This window comes from Triticum urartu, chromosome 1, assembly GCF_003073215.2.
Source record: "Triticum urartu cultivar G1812 chromosome 1, Tu2.1, whole genome shotgun sequence".
In the NCBI taxonomy this organism is placed as follows: Eukaryota; Viridiplantae; Streptophyta; class Magnoliopsida; order Poales; family Poaceae; genus Triticum; species Triticum urartu.
This window is the reverse complement of record NC_053022.1, coordinates 42,523,000-42,539,554: the sequence shown is the minus strand read 5'-3', so window position 1 is coordinate 42,539,554 and position 16,555 is coordinate 42,523,000. Positions and strand designations below refer to the sequence as shown.

The 16,555-nt window shown below is 39.4% G+C and overlaps 1 long non-coding RNA gene across 1 annotated transcript; it reads right to left on the bottom strand.

Moving 5' to 3' along the window:
• Positions 1–2,953: 2,953 nt before the first annotated feature.
• On the bottom strand, positions 2,954–4,757 carry LOC125551489. The gene is made up of 5 exons (XR_007302753.1): positions 4,738–4,757; positions 4,489–4,614; positions 4,275–4,408; positions 3,332–4,047; positions 2,954–3,266 (listed from the first exon to the last, which is right to left on the bottom strand). It is a non-coding gene; the product is annotated as an uncharacterized LOC125551489 (long non-coding RNA).
• Positions 4,758–16,555: the final 11,798 nt, after the last annotated feature.

Genomic DNA, 16,555 nt, shown 5'->3' with positions numbered 1-16,555 from the left:
TCCACATCGGATCTACTCCACGAGAGAGACCGCGGCCCCTCTTCAGAGAAGATCCCCTTGGATTCAAGACCCCCCTTTGGGCGGCCCCATCAAGACCTCCTTTGGAGAAGAACTGGTTACCGTGTATCGTCCCGTGTTGACTTTGGATCGTGCGATCTCTTTATGTTCTTGGATCTAGCACATGTGTGATCGTTCTTGTTGGTTTGAGTGATTCTCTCGTGTTTCCCCTCATGTTCTTCGTGTTTCTCGTGGGATCCGCTCCTTTCGTGAAAGATCAGCCATCTAGGGTTCCACCCTACATCACCATTGTACATGTTCTTATATACTGGCATCATCAGCTTGTCGATGATTTTGTGGTAGTGGTACGGTACGTACTGTACGCATGCCACCTCCGTCTCTGAGCTAGATGCACAGGTCCACGGCAGAAGATCAAGTAGTAACTACTAGTATCAGATTGCAATGACTCCAAACAGGAGATCAGGAAACAACAGGCCCGGGTCCTCGTTTTCTTTCTTTGAAGAGAGGAAAGAAAGGCGATCTCGCTTGCCCTCGCGGAGCGCTTCTTCCGCCTCCGCCCTCCGGCAGCTCACCTTAGCCGATGACCTCGGTCATCGGTGGTGAGGGGGGTCGACGGATCCCGCGTGTGAATAGTTTTAAGCCAAAGTTGTTTAGTTTTTAGACTGTTCATCGTCTTGGCTTCGGCGACGGTGATGATGGCGCTCAATAAAGTTTCTTCATATCCTACTCCGATAAGACGATCGGTCCTATGGTTGGGGATGGATTTGGAATCTAGCCTGTTCAAGCAAAGATGGTGCAGCGGTGACGGCATCCTTGTGGTGGACATGTATCCTCGAGATCCATCGTTGTGACGGCGTTTGCTCCAGCGCAGGCACGGAATTTTGGAGGTAGTTCAGGAGCGGATGCGGATTGCCGTCTGCATTGGCGACATCTGAAAGATGGTGGATCGTGTGCTGGGCTCGTGGTACGTGGATGGTAGGTATGGTTTCCTCCTCCAACGTCTTAGTCGTGTGGGGTTGTCAGATCTGGAGTTCGATGGCGTGTCCGGGGTGTTGCGCCGGTCTGATTCGTTCGACGTTAATGGTTTCGTGTTTGGCGAGCCACCTTGAAGGTCCGCAAAGATGCATATCAACGATGGATCCGTGTCGAGCTTGGGTTGGAGGTAATCCATTATTTTTTTTCCTTTTGTGGCTGTTGTGGTGCCAGAGGACGGGCGTTGGTGTCAAGCTCAGATATTTCTTTAGTCTTGTTCGTAGTTTTACTTCTTGGCTGGTGTTCCTTTATGCAAAAACTATTGTTCTGCTATTTGTTCAGTTTTATCAGATTGATATGTATGTGGCTTGTAAAATGTTTTTTATGATATAAATGAGACACATATTATCATGAAAAAAAAGCCCGGTATTCACGCGTCGCACACGGACAACGCTTTGTCTCACTGGGGATCCTGTTCTGCGCATAGATTGCCCGATAGTGACCGTAAATGCTATATCTCACTTATAATGAGGATAGTATATGTCCCTCTCAAAGGTGCGTGTTTATGGGTCGGTCCTTTAGCCCAATTTGTTTGTGTCGCTAATTCGTTGTTTGAACGCGTCATAATATTATCTAAAAAAAGTTCGTTGCAGTTTGCTCGTTTGGTTGTTGCTCTAGGTTGCTTTTTGGTTTTCTTTATGTTTCTTTTGTTTCTTCATGGGTTTTCTTTGTTTCTTTTGTGGATTTTTTTCTTTTCTTCTTCTTTCTTTGTTTCTTTATTTCTATCCCCTTTTTTAGTAGCAAAGGACGGTGGGAGAGATCTCCCACCGACTTGTAATTATGAAAAGCAGGAAGTCAGTTACTCTTTCCCCTTTTTTCATGGTTTTTTTGTTTCTCTTTCTTTCTTTCTTCAATTTTCTTTGTTTCTTTCTCGGATTTCATAGGTTTCTTTCATATTTCTAAATTTTTGTAATACATGTTAACATTTTTCAGATACAAATTTAACATTTCTTAGTACATGGTCAACATTTTTCCTATCCATATTTTAAAAAATGCTTTATTAACATTTTTCAGTTACAAGATTAATTTTTTTAATACATGGCCAACATTTTTCTATATACATCTTTCAAATGTTTTATAATTTTTAATATACTTGTTCTATAATTTTCAAATTCTTGATTAAAATTTTCTAAATACATGATCAACTTTTTTTTACACACATTCTATATTTTTGTATACATTTTATTGTATAAACGAGAAACATTTTCTTTATCCTCATTTCAAAAAATGCTTTGGTTAATTTTGTCCGAATATTTATGTAAAAAAATTGTTTAATATATTTACTTGGAGTATTGAAAGTATAAACAAAATTAAAAATACATAAAAACATAAAAACAAACAAGGAGGTGGCCTGACGGCTCCTGGGCCGGCCCATTTAAGGAGGCGCGTGACGAGAGACATAACGCTGCCCGATGGCAATTCCTATTGTGCGCTTCAGGCGTACATTACACTGTACTAGTAGAGTGCCCGTGCATTGCCACGGGCTCTTGAAATGGTTTACCAGAGTTACATATTAAAATCCACACATACAAACAATATAACACAAACTGAAGTCCATTATTGCAATGTAACAAGCTGAGTGATCTTACAACTTAACATCTATTACAAAAATATTAATATCTAGATGATGCGCTTAAGAAATTCTTTCACAATATCAGGAAAGTTTCCTCTAGCTTCATTCCCGCGATGTTTTAGCAAGTATAATAAAAAATGCTTCCTTAGTTCATACTCATCCTGCAGAAAAAATAAATGTAGTTATTATGAAAAATTCGCGGAAAAGGTCTTAAAACATGTAACCCACAATACTTACCGCGCAAACCGGCTTGACCAATTCTTTACCGTTCCACCAGAGCATAAAATGAAAAACAAAATAGCCAGACATATTCCTGGAAAAACTTTCAATTAATATTATAAATAATATAATGATAACAAAAGTAAATATTCTTATTATGAATTCATTACCCGTCTATACTCGTTGGAACACCGGCCGGAAATAAACGATGTCATTTAGATATATCAGAATTCCACCCAGGCAGCTTTATTTCGAGTGCTTCTTTGAAATCCCTTGAAAAACTTTTTAATTTCAGTGAATGCCTCAAGTTTTTATCCTCTGACGATTGTGATGATTGAATAGGATCCATAATATGTAGACGACGTGCCTCTTTGTCGATGATGTACAGGATGTATCGGCCGATGGATGCATAGGGAAGATAAATCTACAAGTGGAGCTTTTAGAAACAAAAACAAACCATGATAACAATGGTCAAAATATTTTATTTACCTTATTGCAAGATGAGATGTTGGTCTCCATCCCAGGCCAGCTATCAAATAATGTTGCCAACGTCTGGATAGTTTCCTTCTCACAAAACTTCTGACCTCGTGTTGACTCTAGCAGCATGGACTAAGTAGAAGAAAAAAAATATTGTTTCAACATGTTGATACTAATGGCACCTAGAATGAAGAGTTACGGTAACTTACACAAAATCGTAGATCCATGTAGTGTATAGGAGGGTCTATGAACAATACTCCCTCGTCACATGCCAGCATAAGCACGGCGGTGTTGAAGCAATTATTGTCCATGGGCTGCTCCATGTTAAGTATGCACTGAAGTTTCTTAAGACTTAAGCTCATTGGATCGGGTGTGGAGCTCCGGACCCACACCTTCCTGTAATTTGGATGGTAAGAAGAACAATAATATACATCCGCACATTAAATATTGATACATGATACTTCCTTCAAACATCCAGCATCATTGATCGACATGATGTAGTTGCAGAGGCCGGCAAGTATTTCACGTTGGTCCGTGGGAATGATAGTGATTGGGGCGGGACGTTTCTCTTCGACCACGTCAGATGGAATATCCAGGATCTCAAGATCAGAATTAGCTAAAGTTTCTTCGTTAAGAGGTTGATGGTACATGGGACATCCTTTTAACTTATTAAGCTCTGAATCGAGCAAAATAATTGCTAATTTTTGTCGAAAATGTTTCATATCCTCCTACAAAAAAAATTGAAAACAATTTATAAAATATTTTGATATAACATTATGAGATAATGTATAAAACTGAAATACATGCGTAAACTGGTCTGACGGTCCATGTGGTGTCCAGTATTCCATATAATTTAACATAAACAATCCACATGATATGCTATAATATTATAAAATAATGCTTTAGAATATCACACAGATGAATCTAAAAACAAAATATTGAAACAAGTGCTTACCCATCGGTTTGTATTGCCTCCTGAATTTGCTCTACAACCGTCCATTTTGTAACATTGAGATCAGGCCACTTATGACCTTTGATAAACTCCGGACTATGCTCTGCAAGTTTCAGCCATTTCTCGAGCCCTAATAACTTTTATGTATATATGAGAAATGTTAAGGATGGAGTCAAACAAAATAAATGCTAAGATGAGAAAAGAAATAGATAGTTACCGTAGTAGCAAGGTCATTGCGTTTGACATTCTCACCAAGTGAGTCCAATACTTGGATCTCTCGTTTTTTGGCGTTGGCAACTGCTAGATACCAATGGTAGCCCGACATGTTAATCGGAATGAATAACTGGTGTAAATAAGATACAAGTCACAGTCACAATTAGATATAGTTATTAATAAATCATTAAACATATGAACTAAATAAAAACAATCCATAATTATATGCATGGATTACGAGACAAAAACTAACCATATCTTGTTGTAGATAACTATTAACATGACGCACGATGCGACGATATTTTGATGGGTCTATGTCTCTTTCCCGTCTTCTTTTATCTGGTCCGATACAAACGTGCTAATAATGTGTACCTTTTCACCCGCCCTGTCTTGTAGATGCTCGTGAGCAAGCATGCAATATATGTAAGCATTTATCACCTGTAATGGGCATTTAGATTATATTTATATTTTATGATATTATATATTGTTCGTATTATTAATTAAAAAGTTTGTGCAATTGGTCTTACACCGTCATGTAAGAACACATCATCTTTAATAAGGCATTCCAAATCGTCGGTTGATAACAAGGCATCTCCAATGTCTACGAACTGGGTATTCTTTGAGACAGACTTGATTGATTCGATGACTGTAATATCCCTAGCGGTACAAACACAGTCTGTCGAATTCATAAAAATATGAGCCAACTTAACAATCAAAATGAGCAAAATTAGTTGAACACAAAAGACAATACTACAAAAATAAGATTGATAATAATATTAAAAAATACCTTGTGGGATAATATGTAAATTAGCATCCTTTTTTGGTTTGTTATGAGATATAACCTCTTCGACATTTTTATGTTGTGAATCTTCGTCCCCTTTCAGCGTCATCGCATCTGAACCCTCACTGGATTCTTTCCGTGCATCTCCAAAGTCCATATCCATGTCTCCTGTATTCTGAAAAAACAAGAAAAATAAAGAAAGCTCTCCCGTATTATCATCTATAAGATACATACAGAGGAAGGTTAGCTATATGCACCTCTTCTCGTGGTGTTTCACTATGGTCTGTCATCGTTTCATCAGTGAGTATGTCGGAACCCATCAATTTATATCTATGCTGAAATATAATTAATACTTTTTACTGCATCATAACATTATATAAAATATATGATAAATCTGAATGTGAAACCAACACAACTGTTTTCTCTGCTAATAAAAATAGTATTTGGTTATATTAGGAAAAAATGACGCTTAGATCGTTTTACTAACACAACAAATCGGGGCAAAAAACAAAATATAATGTTCATATATAAGTAATTAAGCGTCTGAAATTGCTTAAGTTATTTTAAATTATTTGTATTGGCTACGGAAAATTGCCATACAAAAACTAAAACAAACAAACCAACATTAACCAAGTATATTTATTTTTTATATGATTTGTTTTGTGATACCCTTAGTATATGTCATTAGAATATAAATATTTATTTTTATGCACCATATTTAGTATTCTAGGTATGTATACTGTAAATATATATGATATTTTGTGAGGTATAAAAATAATCACAAAAAAATCAGACGTCCACTAATAACAAATATACCATGATGAAATATTTAAGATGAAATATAAATGGTATTCCATAGTGCATCATATTTGTATATATAATATATATATATATATATATATAATAAAAGTGAAACTAACAGAATTTTTTTCTATGCAAAAAAGGATACCTATTTAAATAAATGTTGGCTAAATAAATGTCCTACCCCATGAAACTCGGGATAAACAACAAACCTCAATGTTCATATATAAGTAATTAGTCATTTGATAATTATTTAAAATATTTTTGTAGGCTATGAACAAATGTCCAACAGAAAAAACATTTGTAAACTATTACAAACAAAAAACTATAATGAATTACACGGGCCATAAACAGCACGCCCAGGCCCAGACCAAATGCATCACGGGCTAGGCGTCGGCCCACCTCCCCCGCGCGTCGGACCGCCTCCCCCGCGCGTCGGCCCGCCTCCCCGCCGCGTCGGCCCGCCTCCCCCGCCGCCTACCTTATCCACCCACTCGCTCCTCTTCCTCCACTCACTTCATCTTCCCACTTTCCCCTCCGCCGCCGCATCGCCGCGGGGTAGGTGGCGGTCGCGCGACTCCGCCCGCCGCATCAGTCCCTATCCCCTCCACTCATCTCTCCTGTCCACTCACTCGCCAGCTCTCGCCCTCTCACCCCCCACACCCGCCGCATCGCGGCGCGCGTCGCCAAGCCCGCAACCACCACGCCATCTTGCCGCGACTACCGCACCAGTCTCCGGCGCCACCTCTCACCCTCCCACCTTCCCCCGCCGCATCGTGGCGCACGTCACCGAGCCCGCAAACCACCGCACCAGTCTCCGGCTTCACCTCTCGCCCTCTGACCTCCCCCCGCCGCATCGTGGCGCGCGTCGCCGAGCCCGCAACCACCGCGCCATCTAGCCGCGACCACCGCACCATGCTCCGGCGAGACGTGTGCGACTGCTGTCGACGCACACATGGAGCTTCATCGCCCAGACGCGGGTGCTGGATCCCGTCGCCCTCCGGTCGGATCCACGGCGGTGCTAGTCTCTGGCGAGTTCGACGGTGGATCCGCAGCTCGGTGCCTGGATCTATAACGCCAGCAGCTCCGGTACGCAGATCCGACCCCTTTCCTCCTCTACTTTTCTTTTTGATGATTCCTGAACTGATCTCCTACTCGCTGCTCTATCGAGGCGCCGTGACCCGGCCTCACAGAAAGGGCCAGGGCGAAGACTGCTCCCCGACGGCCAAGACACGGCCACGGTCGTGCAGCTTGTGGTCTACATCGCCTACCACTCCGCTGTCTTCCGGAAGCCCCACCACTTCCGCGGCAAGGTGAGACAGACGGCCCCTCCATGACGACAACAACAATAATTACCATAGCATGCCTCTTTCTTGGTAATTAGTTATTGCACTCAATTCAATTAGCCTACTAACTAATCACCAGTGATGAAAACACATCACCAGTTTTGGTTCAATTTCTATGTATGCACATGATTCAAGTATCTTCAATGAATGAATAAGCAGCAGCATTTTATGGTTCAAGCAATGTATAGATTCTGTTATTACCATTGGTCCTTTAAGTTCGTTTGTTTCAAGTGATTTGGCTTATTACTGCTCTCATGGCCATATTTCTGCTCTATGGTTGTTTACACCTGCCCATGGCATGCTAATGTTTAAAGCCGCCTCTGCTCTCAGACTAAAGCTATATGTAATATGGTTCAGATTTCCTTTGCTGCAGATCTCCCATGGCGCGGACGAGACGGCGACGTCGGCAGGAGGGCACTTTGCAGCCCCTGGCCTGAGGAGGATGGGCGCACATAGCCACCAAGGCCTCTAGGTGTATGCTCGGGTTATTTACTAATTGTATATGTGCTAGACCTTCCTGATGGTCCATTGCCAGGCATAGAAAGGCTACAATTTTGATTTTCTGTCAAGTCTTTTGATCTTAGTTTCTTGGAAAGACTGAGTTTCCACTTCTCTAATGTGCTAAATGATCTCCAGCTAACTTTTGTATATTGATTGATACACCTCTCCAGCTTCCAATTTTTGTACATCCTTAACTGAGTGCATCCTTATTATGTCATGTTCATTCTAAAATGCAACAGTATTGGTAAGGTGCTCAATCAAATTCTTCTGCTGGCTTGGTTATGTTCTTGATACTAACATGGATAGTGCATAGGTACTCACTTAATTTCTACTGAGCTATTATGGCCAACAACAGTAGCTCACTTAATTTCTTGATACTAACGTTGAATTTTGTTTCTTTGTTCGCAGGCAGCGAAAGGGGCTTTGAGATCTCCAAGTTGGAGGAGAGGAAGTGTCCTCTGATGCTGCAGCCAAGGGAAATGAGACCAGGTGATTTGTTCTTTGTCATGGATTTTGTATTTTTTCGGGGAGTCGATCACTTGTGTGTGTGAAGAATTGAGTACACGCGGATTGGTAGGATTGAAAGAGATTGCACTGAGCTAATAACACATTTTTTGGTTTAATAGCTGGAGTATAATTCCATTCAGCTGGCAATTATCCATGTAGTCCTATAAGCTATTGCCTACATGACTTAAGGTGTGGTGCATATATTAATCATTATTATGATAATTAAGATTAACACAAGTTATTCAGACATATTTGTGAATCTCAACTAAGATAAACTTATTCGCAAAGTATATGCAAATACTCCCTCTGTAAACAAATAAAAGACGTTTTAGATATGATATTTGCAGAGGGAGTAGTTTACAGAGGAAGTAGTATATATCAAGAGAACATCTATTGGTATGATATTTATAGCACTTCAGTTATTATGGTTCTTTCAGTTCCAAAGAACACAAATATTTACTTGAGATAATTTGCATGTGTAGCAATGTAGTTGTATATAGGGCATGCAAGTAACGGAGTAAGTCAAAATTATGAACCAAAGGTCCTATTTAATTGGTCCAGGTTTGCTTTTTCATTGTTTTCATTTCTTTAATTAATGTACATGTGGAGGTATAACAGTTTCTTAGACCACATATATATATATAGAAAGTGCTTGCCTGTTCTCTGCACACACCTTGAGTTGGCTCTAATTAATCCCCAGTATGGCGTAAAATTTTTCGCTGGTTGGTGAATAGTTGCATCAGCTAAACCCACTATAAATTTTTGTGAGATGCCTAGGAATATGGAATTTGCCCCTGATGACGTATGGATCACACTTTTGCCAACATATGATCAATAAAGCCAATTTTGTTGTGCGGCAAAGTGCCCATCATGACTGAAGTATGTAGTCCAATGATCAATCATGCTATGACCACCCAATAAATTGACCCAGTGAATGAAGAACGGTGCGGCAAAGCGCGCGACAGCTTCTAGATAGCTAACAGTTAATAAATCTATAAAGTACAACCTGGTAATACTATCATCGTCAATAGTTGTTGTTCCCTATGTGCCATGTGCATCACCATGATGAATATCTTGGGAATATGAGTTTGTTATAGACAAAACAGTCTTTGATTGTAAATCTTCACAATATATTTTTATTTTAGAACATCTTGTGTATATTTTTAAAGATTTCAAAAGGAAGACTTTTTAGGTGTTATCATCTATTACCTGTAGTTATGCACATACCTTAACTGTTTTACGTTTCTCATGACAGATCTTTCCCAAGCCTAGATATTCTCGCTGAGAGCTCCTTGAGGGAATCACTAAGATGGACTTACAAGACAGGCATGGATAAAACCATGAGGTCCTCAAATGGACAGATTGCTCTGGTAAATTGTTCTGCTTGCTTAACTTGATGTTCAACTTATGACTGTTCACTAAATTTTAGCACCACATACATAACATGCAAGATAAAACATACTTTTGATACTATACATCAACCAAACATGATCCTAATATAACAACTATTACACTTTTAGAGAAGATAAGATCCAGAATTGTTCGTACCTAGAGCAACTCGCCTTCTTGATGCTCCTTGCTTACACAAGGTACTCCTTGGGAAATTTTCCTCCAGGTCTGTTGTTGTGATGGACGAAGGAAGAGTAAGGAGAGGAAGGAGGGATGGCAGAGCAGAATAACATATATAGGTAGCCCATGCGGAGAATAACTGGGTAGCAGATCATGGCTGAATATAGTTATACCATATATACCATTGTTTTCTACCATATATACCATTGTTTCCCATGAAATGCACACCTGTTAATAAATGAGGAAAGATGTAAAAAAAATCATAACTTACTAAGAAGAATTAAATTGCTGTATTAATTAAATAAATAACTTTTCATTGCTTGCATGCCAAGTTTAGCTACAGCAAAGTTAAATTCACGGCATGCACACTAATCATTTTCCTGCTTAGCTAATTTTGTATGATTTAACAGATTGTACTAATACTTAATTCCATAATTTCGTACTAATGTACAGTCTCAATATACTATTTGCAGTTGTAATATATCAGAGACCACACAAGTTCGATGAATGATTTCAATGTCAGTTTCTCCATGGTTTCCCAATGCCAAAGGTAACCAATACTAATTCCAGTTTCTCAGTTGTTGTATATAGTTCTTTTTGCCAATTATAATTCATGACTTTATGGTTCGTGCGTTAATATGGGAGTTGTAGGATTTATATAAGTATAGTAAGCTATAAATCTGCTACGTACTCTACATGGAATACAACTTACATTCACTGCTATAATTCAGCATTTGGTGTGAGCCTAAGACAACATACAACAACTGAATATTGCAGAATGTTGAGAAATATTGGCCTACCTAGAAAGCTAGAAATATTTGCAACAAAAAGGAACCAAATCTCTATCTTCTGCTACATAGAGATCCCCAAGACCACCTGAACTTTCAATGAAATGGATGATTAATCACTATACATCAACATTAGCTCCCCCAAAAAAGTAGAAACAAAAAACTGTGACTTGAGAGGGAGATAAACAGATCGAGTTTATTCATGGTCCCACATATTCCAAGTTTTCCTTGCTATTGTTATGCCGTACCCACTACCTCGGCTTCTTGCTCGTCCTCTTCTTCCTTACAATATTCGTGCTCATCCCAAATTCCGAGCGTGGCAGAGGTCAGAGAAGAGGGCGAGGGAGAGGCGCATGGTGCCGGCAAGCGAGTGGAATAGGATCATGGAGGAAGAAGGAGAACTCCTTATGCGCCACCCCCATTGCCATCAACGACCAGTCGTCGATGTCGAAGACGCTCATGATCCATAGCTAACCCACGTCCGCCTCCACATCCTTCTTTGGTTTGTCGTAGGCTCCCTGAGCGGTGGGGCCGAGAGTTAGTTGTGGTTGAAGGCAATGGAAACCAGTGGGGGTTTAGAGGGAAGGAGCATCGAGAGGGAGAGGGGCACGGGGATCTCGGGAACATCGGCAATGGGAGTGATCCTCGGCATAATTTTTCGTGAATGGAGCGGGGCACGGCGGGTGAATATTCGTCCTCCCGACAGAGTATAGACCATCAATTAATTGCTATGTGCAATCCTAACCTCCGTTTTAGGCCATTAGATATCATTAAGTGGGATAATCTGATGGCACAAATTAATGTTGGTACACATAATGGGGTGGTTATAGAAAAGACAATTGATGGTACGTGCCTTATATCCAGCATGTTTTTAATTTGGCTATTCCATAGCTGGCATGTGACGATTGACGACAAAGTAAACCTCGTATCGTATAGCAGTGCGTGTATGGATGGAGTTACACGATACGAGTTAGTATATGATGTGAGGCATGACTGAAAACCTCATTTGCCGGCTGAACGTGCAATGGTCCTTTACAAAATGCCTCTGGTTCAACTGGAGCAACAAACCCGCTCCTGACCGCACGGATATTATAGTACAAAATATACATAGAAGCCAAAATATATAGATAGAACAAAACAAGCAGACAATGTTTAAGCGAATACGAAGCTAGAGGGTGCCATCAAACAGTTTATTCCCTACATATATATAATCAATTCCATTATTCATAATGCTAAAAGGATAAATCTCAATTTGATCCCTAACAAGGTTCTATTAGCTTATTATATTTGCGACATTTGAATTAGCATTAGTCCATAGTCATTCCTCCAAAAACCTCAAGCATGCTGTAATTTCAGCTGGGATGCTTCCAGCTGCTTCATTACCTTTGATCATCAGCATCTAGACCAGCAGGTGCTTTCTGAGCTGTAGTGAGTCCTAGAAAACATAAACAACAATTTAATAAATAGCTGAAAAATGAATTGCACAACAAACCTACGTGATAGGATGCCCATAAATTTATAATTAACAAAGCTATGTAAGACAGAAACTTGTTATATATGCACATACCGAAGTCCTGGACATGTTATGCCCGAGAGTATCATCTTGGTGAGCCATCTCCTGTAGGACTTTGAATCCAGAGTCAGGCTGTGACCAAAAAACTCAATATGTTAGAACCTATATCAGTGTGGCTATAATATGCATGACCAATTTAAACTATTACCGCGGAGCTGTAATATAGGTATGATCTTGTGGCCAATCCACGAGTTGGGGATTCAACCCAGGCCTCCCTGTTGCAGTACACTGCCAAATTCTTGCAAAACTATCAGGGCTTCCTTCTTAATTTCCTTGTCATGAAAGTCCTCTGAACCTAGGAATGACTCATTGGAATGATCAATTATGAGAGTCCTCCTATTTTCAATATTAACTACAAGGAGGCCATAGGAGGAATCCACCAAATACAACGGCAATAGGTACTGCAATAGGTATATAAAGTTAATGGCGAACAGATAGTATACAGACCAATTTTTAAGAATGGAAATCCTTACAATGGACGGGGTCATGAGCACGTTGTATTTTGGCAAAGGCCGTTCAATGACATGGTTGATCAACAAGTTGGTGCGTTCAGCTTGGCCTAAGTCAGTCTGACTCATCACCCGTGCTAGGCGATGGAATTGCAAATCAAACATATGCGTGGAGCCAACAAAGTCTGTTCTGCGTTCCTCTGTATCGCGTCGCTAATAAGCTTACGAACTGCAAGATCGAAGCAACTCGGATTGACCCATGTATCACCTCGCATGGTGTCTTGGATAGTCCGTAGACTTAACTCAATTAAGAATGGACGAGGGCTCCTAATCCATATTGTGCTGCAAACAAACCAGCATGATAGCAAATTTGTTAGAAAAATAAGGGGTATCAAAAACATGTAGTACTTAAATGTGTGGGCAAACAACAGTACATTTTTTCAAAACTTTAGTAAGGTCTGAAATGTATGTATCTTATAATTAGAGTTGTACTGTCATTTGAGGAGAGAAGTACTATTGAAAGGTCAGGTTGACTTTCTGTAGTATTATAGTAAGAAAAAATCTATAGATTGCAATGTATTGTTGTAGTATCAAAAACATGTAGTACTTAAATGTGTGGGCAAACAACAGTACATTTTTTCAAAACTTTAGTAAGGTCTGAAATGTATGTATCTTATAATTAGAGTTGTACTGTCATTTGAGGAGATAAGTACTATTGAAAGGTCAGGTTGACTTTCTGTAGTATTACAGTAAGAAAAGTTAACAAAATCTATTATGACATGTTAGGTTGCAATGTATTTCTGTAGTATTACACTAAGAAAAATTATGTAGATGGTACATGTATCATGCAGCAGGACCCGTTACAATATACTACCGTCCATGGCCAGTTTTTTGCAGCCACTACGTTAGATCTTAAGAAGATTTTGGAATTTGAAAGGATAGCATCATCCTAACCAGTACATGCATGCAACAACTTATGAACGTGACCAACTAATCGCCATGGATTAGGTGAAAGAACAGATTTTTACTCGGGTTTAAAAAAAGAAGCAGATAATGCAAACTATAATGGTAGTGATCTGCAGCTAACAATTGCAAATACAGTATAGATGGAGTTTAGGGCTGCCAGAACAAACTCTAATTCCTCCTCGTCGGAGGAAACAATGACGTAGTTGTAGATGTACTCGACTACGTCGTCCACTCCATCAAAAATCGGCATTGCAGCCATTACCGCGGGCAGAAAGTAGTCTTAGCACCAGGATGAGCGAGCGATGGGAAATTAGACTATGGTGGACCCTCATCCGGACGATATATATATGAGAGTCGGAGGGGAATTGTCCGGCTAACCAGGTTGGAAAGTGCCCCTTATCATTCCATCCTTGCATTTTTCCATTACAAAACCTTGCTAATAAACGGGAAAACATTTATTTTCGTTCCTTACTGCACTTGCTTAATAAATAAACGCTGGATTACATATCTATTACATAAGGAAACAATAATTACAAAATCGGGAAATGAATAAACTCCGTTGATCACAATCACAGAGTATTTAATGGAATCAGATTTGTTATTCGATGTGATCAACACAATAGTATATTACAAGGAAAAACAACGAACATGCCTTTATATAAACACCGGATATGATCACCTGCCGTAATAAATACTAAGTATGCCGATAATATATTATTTGTTTCCGAATATTATATCTGTATAATGGCTTCTTTTATTTTGGATATATATTATTAAGTCCGCATTTATTAAAATAAAGTTATTTCCTATTTCGGTTTGAGGTTATGTTTTAAACATGCCAATAAACTATAACCTGCATGCTAAATAGTAGGACACAAACTTAATATTGAACTAATGGCATCGACTTTGGAAGGCCAGTGCGTTGCTACTTCGCACTCGTGAGTATCCAGATGGATCATTTTATGCAATAAATTATATTGTATTTATTGCTAAAATATGGAAGTTATTTCTCTTGCCTTTTACAAAATAGTAAGCGTGCACGTGCAATCCACGTTCGATAATGCAATCCATTTTTTGAATTCCATCTTCGTCTACAATTTTTTTTCAAATAGGCAAAGCAAAAAAATGGAATGAAATTTGTCGATGCAGAAGTCCTCCTTAGCCAGCAATCTCTACTCCTCGTAGGGTAGGAGATATGGTTGTGGGTGAGATTGTTTTTTAGCTATCAAATGTGGCTCAATGATCATTGACGTCAGACAAAAAGAAATTACCAAATCAACAAACCTAACAGCGAAACCAACTTCTAGTAGTACCAAAACTTCAAATAGTTCTAAAATATTGTTAACCCAAAAACAAAAATTATAGTTTCCATCCATAACCAAACATGACAAGATGATTCAAGTATTCCTGACGGTTCTACATGCATAGAAGCATATTTAGTTGTTCAAAACCCTCAAGGCCGCCGTAATCTCCTGAGGGATGTTTCCAGCAGCTAGATTGTCTTTGACGATGAGCATCTGGACTACCACTTGGCTCCTGAGCATAATTGGATCCTAGAAACAATGAAACAAATTCACCATGAAACGCCGAAGTGGTTGGATTATAAATGGCACATTAAAACTTGTCGTAAAGATAATTACTGTAGTGTTCATCCAGGTCATGCTACGCAAAGAACCTAGCTGGTGGGCCATCTCTTGTAGAACTAAGAAACCCGAGTCTTTGCTGTGACAAACAGAATAAAAACTTGAGATTTCTACATACTGCATCTTATTCATCTGAAAAATTTATTAAATTACCGCCGAAAATTGAATGACATGTTGTCTTGTCGCCAATCCATGAGTTCGGTGTTCCATCCAAGGACCCTAGCCTGCAAAACTTCATTGAGTCCTTGCTTCAAAATGGTGATCTCCTTCATCATCTCTTTGTTGTGAGAGCTATTTCCCACTTGCGTACGTCTGGTGATGGATTAAATACGATAACCCTTCTCCTCATCCGATTTACCACAAGTAGACCATACGATGAATCCGGGATAGACAACGGAAGTAGATACTACATAAGGTCAACACAGGTTAATTGCTATCAGGAAAGAAAAAATAATTTAGGAATTAAAAACTCTTACAATTGTGGAGTTGAACACATCATATCTAGGAAAGGGCTGTAGAATAGCATTGTTGATCAGCGTCGAGGTGCGCTGCCCTTGCGGCATCCAGGAATACCTTAGAACTCGTGATTGAGCATGGAACTGCAAGTCAAAATAATGTTTTCCTCCAACCATGTTGGTGCCTGCATGCCTCTCTACTTCAGCGCTAGCAAGCTTACGAACAGCGAGATTGAAGCAATCGGGATGTAGACTTGCGGAAGTTACAAATAGTGTGTCCTTCAGCATTCCGGGGATGATTTCGATCCGGTACGGTGTATCGCTTCTTATCCAGATAGAGCTGCACGTAAAAATCCATAAAAATGGTTAGCACTATGAGTGGTACTTTAAAACATAAAAATGTTCATATGGTAACATTTTCTAGATAATTTAATAGCTATGAGCAGAACGTAATATTTTGTTAAACTATAGAGCATGAAAATGTTTGCAGCACCTTTTAGCAAAAGCTAAAATTAAATAATATCTTCTCTGTAGTAACAATATTAATTTATTAGAAATTGAGAGCAGGAGAATGTAGGTAGCACCCATTATAACAAGTTTGCTGGCTGTTCAAAAACAATATTAAATTGTTGTACAATATAGTAAGGACACTAAGTTGTTCAACATTTTGTTATTCATTACATACGGTAGAT